At 38.2% G+C, this 15,393-nt stretch overlaps 1 protein-coding gene and 2 long non-coding RNA genes across 3 annotated transcripts in view; all 3 read left to right on the forward strand.

The window, feature by feature from the left end:
• The window catches only part of LOC123870545 (zwei Ig domain protein zig-8-like), a 406,654-nt gene that overhangs the window by 366,230 nt on the left and 25,031 nt on the right, over positions 1 to 15,393 (forward strand). The window lies entirely within an intron of this gene.
• The window catches only part of LOC123870557, an 18,474-nt gene continuing 3,081 nt past the window's right edge, over positions 1 to 15,393 (forward strand). Inside the window, exon 1 of the long non-coding RNA XR_006797095.1 lies at positions 1 to 155. This is a non-coding gene — a long non-coding RNA (uncharacterized LOC123870557). The remainder of the gene's footprint in view (positions 156 to 15,393) is intronic.
• On the forward strand, positions 2,879 to 11,774 carry LOC123870564. Its single transcript, XR_006797096.1, has 3 exons — positions 2,879 to 2,942; positions 4,963 to 4,965; positions 11,761 to 11,774. It is a non-coding gene; the product is annotated as an uncharacterized LOC123870564 (long non-coding RNA).

The raw sequence follows: 15,393 nt of genomic DNA on the forward strand, positions 1-15,393 counted from the left end.
ACAATTACACGTGTAAGTTCTACTCACCCAAGTAGCTTACACGATTAACTTACGACGAATTTAGTGATGTTAACACTCTTATAAGTGGCATTTACCTTAGTAAATTTGTTGTCAATTAATTACGTAGCCTACTTATGTGAGTAAAACTTACAGGTGTAATTAAAAATAATAATGAAATAAAAAGCCCGTGCGAAGCTGGGGCGGGCGCTAGTCATGTATATATTTTTTTCGGTGTACATTTCAATTTCGATAATAATGACTATGACACCCATACAGACGGACATACAGACTGGACAAAACTGTAAGAATCCCTAGTTATACTACCACGGAACCTTAAAAGAAGCCTCTTCGCTAACTCCACAATTAGGTACGCTCCCTAGAGGTGAATCCGTCTTGTAGAGATAACCTCGCTGTCATATTCATTTTCTCAGATAATTATTATCTAGACAGCGGGAATTACCAGAGGAAATGAACAACACTTCTTGTTTAGTGTATAGTTATGATATCAAATTCAAATTTAAATGTTTTATTCAAAGTAGGTACAAATGTACACTTTTTGAACGTCATAAATGAAATAAAATAATCCAATCAGAAAACATAAAATAAAAATTAATTGTACAATAAATAAAGTAAAAATAATAATTTTAAACAATAATTCACTTCAATTATCAAATCTCTTTCACGAATCCTCTCGACCCCTTGACACATAGTTACGCCCAATCTATCTCCGAATCATTATCTTTGGGACTTGTTGTGGGTTGAATAGAATAGAATAAAATAGAATAGAATAGATTTTTATTAAAATAAACTTTCACAAGTGCTTTTGAATCGTCAAAATAATTTACCACTGGTTCGGAATGCCGTTCCTACCGAGAAGAACCAGCCAGAAACACTTGATAGGTCTATGAGGCTGTTAATATTAGTGACACTGGCTATCAAGTTATAAGTAAAAGCAAGTTGCAGCCCGCAAGATGTTTGTTCGGAATGTCCGCCTAGTCCGTACCACATGAAGGTCGTAGCTCTGCTACGTCACGCCTACGTCGAGTACAGCGAAGCTACACGTCCCTCGTGGAGTCGTGTGTGCTGACTGCCGCGACGCCATTCGTCTTCATTAACACGAGAGCGACGACCAAGCGACCTCGTCGTGATTTACTCCCGTCACTTTATTTCGTGATAATTATCTCACTAATTCTGATATATCCAGCTTGCGAACATGAACGCTACATATTTGCCTTTTGAATTCAGGAAATTGCAACTTTAAATTCGATCTTATCTTATAAATAGAACGATCATTGCCAGAGACGTTCACAGTTAACATGTTTATCTTTTCACTTGAATCTGTAATTTAGTATGATCGGATGAATATCCTAATTTGTTGAAGTAAATTAACCTAACACACTGTTCACGTTTTTAACTTGAAAACGCTACTCGAAACCTTAAGAGTACAGAATAAACTGTGCCGATCTGCAAAATTGTATGAAGATATCAAACGTAGATGTTTTCCGGTCCATGTAATGAAAGATTTATGCTCATTTGACAATCATAGTTATACTATAATATTTTCAGGCCTCTGGCTATCCGGTCTGAAAAACATCTAGTTACACAATATTGTAAATATTATAATCGTAAAAGTACACTAACTTACGCTTCACATAGAGCAGGTAACTTCAATAATACTTGTTGGTAAAACTTACAATATTGTTGCGTTGTGGTTTCCAGAGATTCGCTGCAAAAGTTTATAACAGAAGCAATACTTCGTACGAGATTTCTATCCTTGTGATAAGTAAATAGTATAGGTATCGTATGGCACAACCACCTTACGAATCCTTTGCAGGTAGCGATTACCAGTGATATTTCTATCGAATTTGGATTATACTTGTGTTTTCATTAGGTTTTGTTATTTTGTTTTGTTGTACTCATTGTTTACTCGTTTATTGCACACGATGAATAAATTAATTTTCTTTCTTTCTTTTTTTTCAACTGTCCTCAAATGTTTACACAATATAATATTTATCATTATTTTAAGCATGAATAGTGACGTAAGTATGTAAAGTTTGCTCAGTGATGAAGAAGAACAGATCAAAAAAATCACGCGAGCAGCTAAGCAATAGTTCTACAATTGTGACGTAGTTTAAACCTTCACTTTAGATACTTATGTAACATAGATACATGCTTTTTTCATAATATATTATGTGATATGAATGGTTTAGTGTGAAAAGTAATATCGTCGTAAAGTGGAAAATTTAGCATCAAACTCGATAAGGCCGGCAAAGCCTTTTATTCTACAAGATGAAAAAACTTAAAGAGCCTCCTGCGAGCCGCGCGGCCGCGGCGTGCGGACGGGGGGGCGGGGCGGGGGGGAGGGTGGCATCATTTGGACGTAGGCAAATAGGCCACCGGGGAGTATTAATACCTGCTTCAATTTAACTCAGCTTCGTCCCGCGAGACGCGCGGTGCTGAGGAACTGAGGATAGATTAACGCACAGAACATTCCGCCTGTCACAAAATTAAGAGATAAAATTAAATTGCTTATATTTCTTCTAAAACAATTGAGAAAATAGTTAACGAAACAGTGTTTTATTGAAAATATTAATTACAATTGTGATCAAAATACAATTTTAATCCTGACGTTTTCGATCCATTGAAACTAAATCTGAAATCATTTCCTAGCAAGCCGGCAAACTATGCTTAACTTAAGTCCAAAGCTAGTGCTTTCATTAAATAGGATTGGTGTGATTTTTACTTGGGTTTAGTGTAAGACCTTGGAAAGTGACATAAGCTCCCTTTCATTCCGAAAAATGCCACGGGGTTTAAAAAATCTAAATCCACGCAGACAAAGTCGTGGGCTTCAGCTGGTTAAACTGTTACATCGTAGCCAGGCTCCTCGATGAAATGATAGGCATAATCCATTTAGTAACGTTTATTTCTCCCGAACACTATTAGTAATATTTTCTACATTTTAGTCAAATCAACTGCAAATATGAATTTATGAAATGATGAACTAACAGTAGGTATAGTATATTCATCATCATCATTTCAACCCGTTGCTAGCCATCTGCTAAGCGTGGGGATGAATGGCCACGCTTCATTCACCACTCTGGCCGAGTGCGAAAAGGCAGACTTCACACAACCTTCGAGAACATTTATCAGAGTGAATTAACATTATGGAGTATATAGTGCATAGCACTATTCTCCTTATATCAAATGTTTACACTTTACGTTGATATGTCAGTCAATCAGTTTGTCTTTATCCTTGAGTTGCAGGTCAGCTAGATTTTCAATGCAACGACAGCAATTGGCTGGGATGTTGACGCGCCGCGCCGCGCCAGGGATCAGGGATCTGTGTGACCTCCCGCATCACATATTTGTGATTTATATATAAAGCTGGAGCTTTGGCTCGGCTCGGGGGAAAACGTATGAATAATAAAACTACTTATTTACGTATTTTGGCTGAAGAACGAGTGTTGAAAGGATCCGTCAGGGAGATTTGTCTAAAGCGGAAAAAGTTTTCCGAGAAACGATATCGCTGTTTGATATTTCAAATTTTTGGCAACGCTACGGACTGATTTATAAAACTGTGTTTTGACTTAACGGTGCGGCGGCCGCTCCGTCACTCGCCCCGTACAAACTTAGTCTGGTTCTCGTTTGAATAAACTCAATGTAATTTTGTGGGCACATTTAAAAAATCATATATACGTGTATTTATGTCTGTAGATTGCCAGATTTCCGCAACCTAGTTTTAGAGTTACGCGAGTTTAAAGATTTGTATATAAATACTTGAGACCGTGTAACTTTGAAACTGGATATTTTGACGGGAATCTGGAAAACCACAGACAGATATTAGTTCCTAGAATGTATGTAGAGAGTTTCATTGAGTTTGATTGGTTAGTATTCAAATGAGAGCTATATACATTTGTGTGGAGCGCACTATGGATAAACTCCTTATATGCGTTAATTATAAAATTCCGAAACATTGTTTTACAGTTTATATCTTTTCTTCTGTCATAAATCCGTCCGTCTGTCTGTGTCATAAAATGCAGATTAATGAGCGCCTCCTGTTTATTCAATAAACAACAGGAGGAGACAAGGCGCCTCGCTATCACTGTCTCGCGAGACTCATTTGTTAACTCGGTCTTTGCTCTGACAGTGTGTACTAAATTAAACCATTACTTGTCTTCCGTTCCCCAGGTAGGTACAGTGGTGCAATCCCAACTAGATAATCTATCTACTAGAATCTAGATTATGCCGACGTTCGCGTCATCTTCGTTAGTTTTTAAATCCCATGGAATCTTTTTGATTTTCCGGGATCATAATGTCCTTCCCTGATATTTGAATATCAGGGAAGGACATTCCGATTTTGAGGAAAGGTACAGAGACAGCTCAAGCTATCTCCTCAAAATCAGTTAAGCGCAGGAGCCGTGAAAAGCTAGCAGATAGACAGACACACTTTCACATTTATAATATTACTAGCTGATGCCCGCAGCTACGCCCGCGTGGATTTAGGATGCATGTATTATACATATAAACCTTCCTCTTGAATCACTCTATCTATTAAAAAAAATTGCATCAAAATCCGTTACGTAGTTTTAAAGATCTAAGCATATATAGGGACAGACAGACAGGGAAGCGACTTTGTTTTATACTATTATTGGCGTCACTCAGAAAAGCAGGTATTATTTAAATATTTTTATCGAATTATTGGAATGTCCTCTCCAAAACCAACACAAAAAAAACACAAGTTTAATGTGTAAGGTTATCCGAGAGTTTTAATCTAAACAAACTAATGCCAAAATAAATAAATTAATTAGAGCGTGATTGCTATCACAACATCTAATTATTCAGTTCACAATCCAAATACCGAAAATATGCGATATCGCTCCGAATCTCAGAAGGAGACTGAACTAAAACCTTCGAAACACCCGTATTTATGCAAGTTCAATCTTATTGGCCTCCTAGCAACAGATTGTATGCCATCGAATGAGCCAAATATCGATTTTATCAAACTACCTGCATTAGGTAAATTAATAATTTTATATTATTTTTGACAACTCAAATCAATTTTTAAAAATAACCTTACAGTTCGGCCGTCCTGAATTTAACACGTCCTCGTGTTTCTAATCAATCTTGTCATGTCAGTCGCGGGCTTCCTTGCCCTAAGTCAAATCGAAATCATGGGCTATCCTGCCCTCCGTCAAATCATTAAAACCTACCCTTGAACTGCCGAACTCTGAGTTTTAATATCAAGTCAACAATAAATCCAAACGACTAAATTCTCATTCGATGTATACAAAATCTGAACCACTTATTGCAAATTACTTTCCACTTCACAAAAGACTAAATTCTTAAAAAAAAAACTAAAAATTTTAATCACCAAATCAAACTCAATAAAAATTTTAATCAAATGTGGGTTGTTTACAAAAAGATACCAAAGCGAAATTAAGACAACGTGAGACACGTCCCGCTTCTGAATTATTGGCGTCACTCAGAAAAGCAGGTATTATTTAAATATTTTTATCGAATTATTGGAATGTCCTCTCCAAAACCAACACAAAAAAAACACAAGTTTAATGTGTAAGGTTATCCGAGAGTTTTAATCTAAACAAACTAATGCCAAAATAAATAAATTAATTAGAGCGTGATTGCTATCACAACATCTAATTATTCAGTTCACAATCCAAATACCGAAAATATGCGATATCGCTCCGAATCTCAGAAGGAGACTGAACTAAAACCTTCGAAACACCCGTATTTATGCAAGTTCAATCTTATTGGCCTCCTAGCAACAGATTGTATGCCATCGAATGAGCCAAATATCGATTTTATCAAACTACCTGCATTAGGTAAATTAATAATTTTATATTATTTTTGACAACTCAAATCAATTTTTAAAAATAACCTTACACTATGTAGTGACTATGGATTAGTATGGATATGATTAGATGTTTACTATATTCACAAGACCCGCATATGCAGAAAAACTTTAACTCTTCCATCTCAGAATGTGTCAAGTGCTTCATTAAACAATCAATCATTTATTTTCAAGGACCCTAAAATAAAAAACCTCGCGAGGTCATCCGGACGCTAACGACTAAGCCTTTAAATCTGTTCACTGAATAAGTAGCGAGGTAATGAACCGGCCAATTAGTGAGTCCGTAATAACGTTAACAAAATCACTTAAACCCGTCCAGCTGTACCACACCAGCCGCCGCCGCTACAGCTGGAATTCATTATCGAAGGCGAGGATGAACATGATTTAATTATGTTACAAATTCCGCCCCGCTCCACTCTGCGCCTATTGTTGTATTCTAAAGCCATTACCAAACACGACGCGGGATAGCGCAGCTATGATATAAAAAACTGAAGGTTTACCACCGGGTTTCACAGTATGAAGCAATCACATCCGACTGGCTGGCAATCTGTGACACATATAATTATAACAATAATAATAATTTGATAAATAATCATAAAGTTCGTGCGAAGGGTAGGTACATGAGAAGACCGTATAGAGGTCTCATAGTGGAAATGTGAAGCGGTATAACCGCGGTGCGTTGGCTTGGCTTGATTCTACTATTTTCTAACACAAGACAGAGGCCAAATATGCTGAAACAATGATAATAATTTTTCGTAAGTTAGTGTGGCACCTGCAATTCATTGTTACATCGCATCGCGTTCATGATACTCCCGAGCAGTTTCCGTTGCGCGTCTTGTGTGTTGAAAGCTTTATTCTCGGTATTTGGAGATAGAATAGAAATATCATTCAGAGGGAATATGCGTGGATTGTGTGGAAATATTAATACAAATGAAAATTTCCACAATAAGTAGGTACCTGCCCACGCAATATTAGCGGGAATATTCCTGAACAGGGAAAATGTTCTGAGAATTCATGTGCTACCTAGTACAGTGACGACTTTTAATTTGTAAATTGTAAGGAATTTGTACTATTAGCTTTTATATAAATGGATCTCGCTTTGTTGCGCATCACGAATAATCCCCAGGGCCGAATGACTTAAAACTTTTACATTTTGAGAGCATTTTTTCAAGGTCCTAAGATACTAGAAGCGTATACATATATGTTTTTCTAAGTGTCCTGTCCATTTCAGCTTAGCAACCGCTGATCTAAGTATGTCACTTAGCTGAGCATTCAACTACTGTTATAGTCTACCACGCTGGCCAAGTGAAGATTGGCAGACTTCACACACCTTCGAAAACATTATAGAGAACTCCAAGGCATGCAGATTTCCTCTTGATGATTTCTCTTCACCGTTATAATAAAAAATAAAGCTTCGTAATAGTAAATTGTTTAAAATGCACATAATTCGGAAAAATTAGAGGTCCTCGCGATTGAACGTGGGAACTCTTTGTTCGGTTCTTCTTCTTGCTCTTTGGAAAGTAGCCTATGTCCTTCCCCGGGATGTAAACTAACTCTGTACGAAATTTAATCAAAATATGATTAAACTGTTGGGTCCTGAAAAGGTAGCAGACAGACAGACAGACACACTTTAGCGTTTATAATATTATTACTAAAATTAGTAATATTAGTAATTAGTATGGATATGGATAATAATTGCCCAATGTTATTCCCAGCAATACCTAACTGTAACGCCAGCCACGTGGCGCGAGGCTGGCAGTTTGCGCGCTAGTTGTGTACACGCCGCTTAATTGAGCATCGACTACTGACACGACCGAACTTAATTGTAACTAAGCGTTTAATTACATTATTCATATTGCTCCCAATCACTGCATTGTTTATGGCATAATGCGGCCAACACTGCGATGTCTATTATCAAGATTATCAATAATACAACTCACAATGGAATGAGTTTTTGTAATAATAGGCTATATCACACTATCACACTAATATCACACTAATATTATAAAGGGGAAAGTTTGTATGTCTGTGTGTGTGTGTGTGTGTGTTTGTGTGTGTATGTTTGTTACTCCTTCACGCTAAAACTACTGGACGGATTGGGCTGAAATTTAGATTGGAGATAGATTATACTCTGGGTTAGCACATAGGCTACTTTTTATCTCGGAAAATCAAAGAGTTCCCACGGGATTTTTAAAAAACTACATCCACGCGAACGAAGTCGCGGGCATCGGCTAGTATTATTATAAAGGCGAACGTTTGTGTGTATGTTTGTTACTCTTTCACGCAAAAACTACTGGATGGATTAACACAAACATCATAGGCTACTTTTTTCCCGGAAAATCTATCCACGCGAACGAAGTCGTGGGCATTAGCTAGTAATATTATATATAATATCTAGCCAGTTTTTAGGGTTTCGTAGTAAGCAAGTAGCCCAGTTTTACGATACATAGTTCATAGTTCATTCTGTCTGTCTGTCCATCCACGGCTTGGATCAGAGACTCTTAATACTAGAAAGTTGTATTTTAGCATGGGTATTTGGGCATACAATATATTACCTTAGTAATTATATAACGGGCAACTACGGAACCCTGCCCTGTACGTGGCCCGACAACACGGGAAACATCAATTTACTTTATTTCATTATTTCGGCTGCAACTATACAGCCATCAAAAAATATCCACAATGTTTTGAAATATTCATAATAATTTCATTTTGGAGTGGCGCCCTCCAACTGTAATTGTGTCAAGTGGCGTAAACCGTACTTGTAACACTATCATTGTCAGGTTTCGGCATGAGCCTAATAATTAAACATTAAATTTCAACTCAAGTGGGCGAGCCTTTCATTGTCGCGTTTGCATAATCTGACTGCGAGCCGAGGAGCGCTGTATTCGGTTCAATGAGGACACAATTAGTTGATACAGCGTTATTATAGTGCAGTATGATAGATAAAGTACGTTTATGATTTTATCATTCACTTTTACATGTAGGTACCTACTACTCCTGACTTTCAGCCTTTCTCATTCACAAAACTTCCCGCTATCAGGCCATGCTTCACTTGCACATTTTTTAGCATCTGTGATATTCATTCTAAGAAAAATAATGTGTATACCTAACTGGTACCTTTGTGCTGAGTTAAATTGTTTTATTGTACCCGAAGTTATTCTAACAGAAACGTTTCATCTATACATATAGATTTATAATATGAGATAATAACTCCGCAGATTTTCCTGGATACGTATGTTTTTCTATAACGTAAACCGCCTCCACTGAGAACTGATTTTTAAAAATTCCAACCCAGGAAAGCCGCGGCGAGCCAGCTTAATATTTCATTCATTACTAGAATATTTCATGCGTGGCATTAAGCACCTATCTCTTAATCCCGATAAAAATTTAAGTATTAATAAATGTCAATAATTGTTTGTTGTTTGTCCCTGGCTGAGTTGTTGTAGGCTTTTCTCAGACTTGGGCGCGTTTGAAACCCTCGTAGTTTTAGTTTTAAGTTTACGTAATCAATTATCACTACTATATCATCTTACAATTATTTTGGTCATTGAGTTTATGTTTTACATGGACGAGAAAGAGAATGGGTATTTTCCCGTATATTTTGAATTTTTTATTATCTCCTTTCATACCAACTCGTAAGTCGGTCGCCGTCACTGCTGAGAGCTGTCCAGTGTGTGGGCGCGAAGGTGTACGTTACACATTGTCCGCGTCGCCTCGCACTGTAATACCTGCACTGTCGTTGAAAGCCCTTCATCGCCACATTATTACACATCGGCGACAATTTTTCCTCTCGCTAGTGTATGTAGAATTACGATCTTTTTTATTTTGATCCTAGCTGATGCCCGCGACTTCGTTCGCGTGAATATAGGTTTTTAAAAATCCCGTGAGAACTCTTTGATTTTCCAGGATAATAGTAGCCTATGTTTACTTGTAAAAGTTTAATTGAATAAAAATATTTTGAATTGAATTGAATTATAGGTCTGTGGTATAATCTACCTCCAGTCTAAATATCAGCCAGATCCGTCCAGTAGTTTTTGCGTGAAAGAGTAACAAACTTCCAGCCATGCATACAAACTTTCGCGTTTATAATAATAAGTAGGATAGTGCTCGGGGATAATTCAGTTATCCAGCAAGAATTTCCAAATTGGATCATCCATTCCGGAGATTACCTACCAAACTCACAAACTAACGATTATTTTTTCTCTTCATGATATATTAAGCCTGTATAGATTCGTCTCATTATCATTGCACATTCTCGTAATATATTATAAAGCGTGGCTAAGTTCATGTATCTCTTAGCTTGTTGTGCTAAGCCGCTTATTGATACTTTACCTTTTCATGTAAGTACCTAAATGGATGCGAACGCGTTGCGCGAAGCCAATATTGACGCATCAGTTGAGAGTAATGTGGAACTTACGAGTATAGCGAGAGCTAGTGGAGAAACAACTTGATGCGAGACAAAAGTCTGCGATACAGTACCTTTACAATTTTTTTTTAAATTCAGACACAAGTTAGCCCTTGACTGCAATCTCACCTGGTGGTAAGTGATGATGCAGTCCAAGATGGAAGCGGTCTAACCTGGAAGGGGTATGGGCTAGGGCTTAGGGGTAGTTTTTATTAAACCCATACCCCTTCGGTTTCAACACGGCATCTCAGAACGCTAGATCGCTTGGGCGTTTGCCGGTCGCGCATTTCATGCAGTAAAAAGGTACTGATTGCCTGCCTGATACAGAGAACCTTCAATTTTGCACGAGCTCTTGCACCACTATGTGTAACTTACAAACAAACACAATAACCAGTTGTTGAGACGAGGCACTACATCGCGGGAATATTAAATTCCCTCACTTTCAGTTTACTTTGGCAAATGTTTTTGATCGAAATCCTTTCTACGTCATAAAACCCCCACAATTCTCAATTTTTTAGACCCAGAGCGGTTTAAGATGTACGTTGATGTCTGTCAATCAGTTTATCCTATTATGTATATATTGAGAACACAATAAAAATTATGTATCGTTTCAATAAAAGGAGAACGAATGTAGAAAAGAAACGAATTCTTGCGTGAAATAATACGACAGTTGCGTGGCGTTATGGCGCGGGCGGCGCTACACGCGCTGACGCGTAGCATCGACGCGCGTCGCAGGCTCGGCTGAGTCTTTTCATCGCGTCGCGAAAAGTAGTACTTACTTATTTCTATTTTATACGACATGTAAAAAGTTATGATAGAGGTCGGGGATTCGATCCCGGGCACGCACCTCTAACGTTTTAATGTTATGTGCGTTATAAGCAATTACATATATCACTTGCTTTAACGAAGGAAAACATCGTGAGGAAACCTCCATGTCTGAGGGTTCCCGTAATTTTCTCAAAGGTTATGTATACTATTCCACACTCGGTCAGCGTGCTGACTATGGATCTTAATACTTCTTATTCTGAGATAACACCCGTGCTAACATAAGTGGACCCTCGATGGATTGAGTTGAGATGATGAAGGGTTTTAATTAGAAGTCACTAAAATAGAGTTACGGAGTTCAATTTGTGTCAAATAATTGTCATCGATGAATTGAACGATGAACAAAGGGGCTTATAGAATAACACGGTTGTATAATAGTCCGGTGTAGCTGTTGGCTCAGCGCGTCTCGGAATAATTAGACAAGTATCCAACGCTGCATGGTAGCCACGGAGCTCATTTGACACCTATTTTTAAATCATTGAAGGTTTTGTACGAAAATTGTTTTAATATAACTCAGTGAAGCAGCAATGTAGATCAACCAATTTCAAATGAGCTCGGTGCCTATCATTCAGTTAGCGAAGCACACCGCTGCTGCTGGACAGACAACCGGTTTATCCTTTTACGTGTGTAGATATCTATAGATACCTGTCCAACATAGATTTGTCATGAATTATTCACCAGCAATAGAAAATTGGTGTACAAATGTAGGTTCGGCGTTATCTGTGACGCGCCGCGTTCCGGCCGGAGTAATGTTCCCGGGGCGAGCGATCCTGCGAGCCTGACATTAGTCAGCGCGACAGGTTAATGCCGCTGATGTAGTGCCGAAGGGACAGCGCCGCCCGCCGCACCAAATAAGCCGCCAATAAGCTGCCTATACAACAGGACCTTTGATGTTTTTTCTTCAATCTATCCTTACCAATAAAAAACTTGTCCTGATTAACTGATCTGTCAACGCACAGCCTAAACCGCAGGAGTTACAATTTTTTTTTACAGTAGATCTATTTTATTACGTAGGCACTCAATAAGAAAGGATTTTAGGAAATTCCACCCTTAAAGGGTATGAGTCGGGTCGGCCCGCGAAATTCTAATTTAATTTGGTTTTTCGCAATTTTAATTACGCCAATGGCAGTATCATCCTCACAGGTTTATATAAAAATCTTTACTTGAAAGGATCCAGTTTAAAATTTTAAATTCTCTATGAAGTTCCGTCATTTTTCAAGTTCAACCCATCATCATTTCATCTTGATCCGCCGCCGGCTCACTACTGAGCACGGGTCTCTTCTCAGAATGAGAATCATTTAGCTATGGCATGGCATGGACTATGTTCGCCACGCTGGCCGTCCAAATTGGCAGACTTTTGGCACACACCTTTGAAAACGTTACGGAAAACTCTCAGATATGCAGACTTACTCATGATGTTTTCCTCAACTGTTCAAGCAAGTGATATTTAATTTCTTAAAACGCACATAACTTAATGTTTTAGAGTTACATGCCCGAGTTCAAACCCCCGACCTCCAGGCGGGAGGTACGGCAGGCGTCGTCTTAACCACCAGGCTGTCACGGCTACTGATGTATTACATATGAGTACAAACATGTGAACATGAGGAAGTCGTGTACAAATCGTTTTCATGTCCGACACTGAAACTCGCGCCACAGCTTGTTAGCGGAACACCATCGAAACGAGAAACATGCAAAATATGCTATCGTTTAAAAGCTCCGTACAAAGTTTAATTATGTATTTTCTCGATCCCTCTGCCATTGTTTACAGAGTGTTTAAATTTATCGCCAATTACTGTTAAAGAATAATGTCTTCCATTGTCTACTGTCCGCAGTACATCCGATATTATTGTACCGAATGTATATCTTAGAGGATAAAAGAAAATTGAGTTGATCTCCTTACGACATTTGCAAATTGTTTCTTCTTGGTAAATATATTTTCTTACAGATATTATCTGTACTTCCTCGACGAAAGTATCTTGTAGATTATAATCATTATATTTTATTAGTAGCTAGGTAGGTATATAATATTGAACCGTCCATTATATTAAAAGACCGTCTCAATGGAAAACATCTAATACAAGTGAAGTGAAAACACTATGACATGGAAAAGCTTTGCCTTTTTAGGGTTCCGTTATCCGAAGGGTGCCATCGGAATCATATCACTAAGCCTCCGTGTTTCATCTGTCTGTCTGTCAACGGGCTGATCTTATGAACCGTAAAAAGTAGAGAGTTTTCACAAAATATAATATATTATCATATATAGATTTGTATATAAATATCGACAAGTGAAATCATCACATTAATCGTGGTATGCACCCGTTATTTACATTATAACATAAAAAATTATCGATTTCTACTTGAATTCCAAATATTGGCTACCTGTAGAAAATTAAGTAGCCAAAACTTACATCAAAATCTAACATTCTTCAGCCTCTAAGCAAATAGTTGTTTGATGCTAGCACGCTCATATGACTGACCCTTTCAGTAAAAAGAACATTTACAATATGACGAGGAATCAGTTGGGTCGGGGGTTCAGTGCCGAGGTCGATGATCCCATTTTGGTGAACATGACAATATCATACGACGCGTCACATCTGAGTACCGCGATCCCTTCCCTTTCCCTCGTCAATCTCGCCACTTCAATCTATTCACTTCACCTTCTGATATCTACCGCGGATCTCTAAATCTTTACTGCGGTACATGTTAGGGTAAAAAAAAATTTTTTCGGCTCCTTTTTTGTGTATCGTGTTAGTTGAATTTCTAATTCAATATTTGGTTTTGTATTAACGTTCTACATCAAATACCAAAATTTCAGATTAGTAACTCATACACGCGGACAGACAGACAGACAGCCGAGTGACATTAACAAGGCTCCATTTTTATCCTTTGAGTACGGCGCCCTAAAGAACTATAGGTAGCTATTACAAGTTTATATCAGAATTTTGTAGTTAAACCTTTGTGTTAGCAAAGTAGCGGTAGATCACATCATACGGCACAAAGCTGGCCGGACTAAACGAGCAGAAAATGTGCTAAAAGGATCGTTAGTTCTTTTGTCTCCTGGACACTGAATAAAGCTACTAAAGGTAAAGAAACAAAAATGCCTCGATGTCTTTGTGAGGCAAATGAGCCCCGTCACTGCCGTCGGCGACACCCGTCGCGTCGACTCGCTGCTAATGGCGAGTGATACTCGTAGATAATACCTTATCGTAGTAGGAAAGAAATACGGATCGCATTTTCTATTTAATTACACTTCTCATGAAAGAAACCGGAACACTTTCGATTTTTGATAACATAACATAAGAATGAAATAAAATAGATCTAAAGTTATGTACTCCCTAAAACTAAGTAATTAGCAATAACTTAAAGCTGTCCCATAAACAACGGCCAGCGGGAAAGAGAGGGAAGACATACATAATTAAACTTTGTCCGGAGCTTTTAAAAGATTGCATTTGCATATTTCTCATTTCGATGCCTCAAGTTTCCGCTAACGAACGGCGATGCCCCCCCCCCCCCCCCCCCCCCCTCCTGCCGGACGCGGCGCGGAATTAATGAACTACCCTCCGTTATCTTAACTTTTAAAATTATGTGCAATCGACATCTTCAGTCTGCCTACTCACTGCTTGCCACGATAGTCCTTCCGTGCACCCAGTTGAGAGAGGCAGCCCCTGAGTGTGAGAGGGATGAAGACGACTTAAGGCCGATCACACTTTGAATGCGATTTCGTATGAATTTAACTCGTGTTACGTCAACCATCCGCAACTCGTCACATAGAGCCGCAAAACGCGCGACTGCGTGAACAGCGGTGAGCTCAACCCTCGCCACTGCTTCCGGTTTAGAGCACGCATCTCTAACTTTTTAAATTTCCACGCGTTTTAAGTAAGTAATTAAATATTACATTCTTTGACAATGAAGAAAAACTATCTGAGGAATCTGCATACCTGAAACTTCTTATATTGTTTTCAAAATCTGTATGTGTGTGTGTGTGTGTGTGTGTGTGTGTGTACAATATTGTGGCTTCCAGCCATCTCGCTGGCGCGCGGCCAACCGCCGACACACTGCCATTGAAGGCAATAATAAACTCGCAGCTTACACTATCGCACCAATAAGTGAAAATATAATATATTTTGGAAGACAAAGATATTAAACTTGTATTTTATTCTTGTGGTTTTGCACGAAAATTTCAAACTTTCAATTAATTCTTATTTTGTTATAATATGGAAGGTTTCATGATGAAGCCAAAGGCAGCCTTTTAATTATTTCTAAAAGAATGAGTTTGGATCATAAAACTAAA

Source organism: Maniola jurtina, chromosome 2 (assembly GCF_905333055.1).
Source record: "Maniola jurtina chromosome 2, ilManJurt1.1, whole genome shotgun sequence".
Taxonomy (NCBI): Eukaryota; Metazoa; Arthropoda; class Insecta; order Lepidoptera; family Nymphalidae; genus Maniola; species Maniola jurtina.